The sequence below is a fragment of the Atta colombica genome, unplaced genomic scaffold (assembly GCF_001594045.1).
Source record: "Atta colombica isolate Treedump-2 unplaced genomic scaffold, Acol1.0 scaffold135, whole genome shotgun sequence".
NCBI lineage: Eukaryota > Metazoa > Arthropoda > Insecta > Hymenoptera > Formicidae > Atta > Atta colombica.
The window spans coordinates 2,172,585-2,175,136 of NW_017259223.1; positions in this window are offsets into that span (position 1 = coordinate 2,172,585).

Genomic DNA, 2,552 nt, shown 5'->3' on the forward strand with positions numbered 1-2,552 from the left:
TACAAAATATGAAAACATTCTAAATCCTTCTTTGCTTTCTCATCTGAAGATTCTTTTTAAATTCGTCATGAAAATGTAAAATAACCCAAGATGAATAAATTTCCGAAACTCCAACGAAGATCAAGTTTACGCTGTAAGCTCAAAAGTTTTTATTTCACAATATTTTATAGATTAATATTTTATATAATTATTTATATAATTATTTTAATATTTTTAAAACTTTAAAAATAAATATGTTTAAATCCAAAAAGATTGTTCAAAAATTAGAACTGTTTGTCTTGATATCAGTGAAACATTTAATTTTCTATTTAGCAAACTTAATGGATTACAAATATTGATCCTAACTATAAATTAGCCTCTCTGAGTAGTATCTCATTATTTACAAATATCCCTTTTGAATTAGCAATCAAAGGAATTTCTGAAAGATGGGATCATATTAATGAATACTAGAATATCAAAAGATGAATTTTTGGTTGCTATCCGACTGATTCTCAATTCTACTATTTTTTCTTTTAACAATGTAGGTATATTACAGGCAAATTTTTGACACTCTAATGGGCTTACTATTATCCCCGATCATAGCGGATATAATTTGACAGGATTTGAAAGAAGTTATTATTAAGAAATTATCCATATATTACCTTTAAGATACATAGATGATATCTTATTAGTTACTCTAAAAGTTTTTAAATAAAATTTTAGAAATTTTTAACTCGTTACATGAACAGTTACAATTTACTATTAAAAATCATTACCTGATCTATATATCATAAAAAAGGCACTATTTCTGACATGAACAGAATATTGCTGCCGAGTAAGCAATTTGTTAACAATTTGTTAACAATTTAACCGATTTAGCATCAAACAGATTCAAAGTTTGATAGCAAATCTGGTACCATCTATGTCAGCAGTAAGCTTGTGCAGACAAGCTTGCGTTACAAAATTATTCCTGTCGCGAGTTTAATCGTCAAATAATGCTATGTAAAGTTTGCTGTCGTCAAACAATATTACGCAAAGGTTTGCTATTAATTTAGTGCCAATTTGTTTCCAAACAATACTACGCAAAGCTTGCTGCCAATTTGATGTCAATTTGTATAAATACATTTGAGTAGCGTAATAGGAGGAGTTCTAACTCGGGAGCTCCAAGGGGAATGCGGAGCGCGAGGGATTCTTCGGAGGTGGGGGTATGATCATGCGGAGGTAATAGTAAGACATCACAGATTTTGCAAACTACAATTTATAACACAACAAAAACGTCACAAAAAGGAGGAATATTGTCATGAGCAAAAATAATACAAAAAACAAATGATGAATACAAAAAATAAATGAAAAGTATTACAAAAGATTCTTGCCGTTATATGTTCCAACCGTTTTTCGACTAAGATATGATGTAACATAATTTTTTCTAGAAACAATATTTATTATTTTAATCAAGTTTCATAATTAATCGATTGAGTGCCAACATTTGGCTGCTATTGAAATCGATAATATTGAAACACAATATCCCTCTTCCTTGATAAAAGAACCTCGATCGTTTTTTCTTTTTTGGGAGGGGATATGACAATCGAACATGTTTTTTGCAATATGTTTCAAGGTTAGTAGAAGTATAAGTGAAACTTGATAGAATTGTATTTTCATAAATTTTTATGGGAGTAGAAGCATATCTAAGATAATACGTAAAGATTGGTTGCAATAGATTGATATTTTGAGCCGACATCTGGCTACTATTAAAAATTAGTAATTGTGTTTTTATACTTGTATGAGACAAAAAAGGAAACACTTTAAATGAAACACTTTTTTAAGTGAAACTCTAGAATTTAAAATTTTTTAAGTTTATGAGGATATAATTTTCAGCAGAAGCATTCCTAAAAAAAATTAGAAAAAACGATACTTACTCCGGTTGAAGAGAATGAATCTGGGTCTAGAAGTATACGGTCTAGAAGTGTACGGTCTAGCAAACTTAAAGTTGTATTATCCCAGACAGTACATTATATCATGCTAACATTCAATATTCATACTAAATATACTGTGATTATATTGAATAAACCAGAAATGTTAATATGACGTCTCAGTAAAATATTATTTCTTGTATATTGTCAAGATATACCAAATAATAATTAAATTTCAATTCTGATGCTGAATATACTGCTATCATATCGATTATACCCAAAACGTCTCTTGTCTAAATTATTCTTACGATTTATCTCGTGTACGTCTGTCATATATTTTCAAATCGAACTCACAATATAAAATGCAGAATCAACGCTGCCTGTATTTCATTTTTATTGCATTTATAACCCAGAAAAGATCTTTTATTTTTTCTTATTTATCTTTTTTATAGTAATAGTTTATTATTATAGACATTATTTTTTTCAAAATTCATATCTCATACTATTGATAAAAAAATTGGGAAGAAATCATAGCAGCTTCTTCCGATGAGTATTATAATATATCAAAATTTCAGCCAAATCAAAAATCCAAAAGTTCACGGGTGGCACACTTGAGATGGAATGTCCCATATATATTGTGTATGTATATATATATATATATAT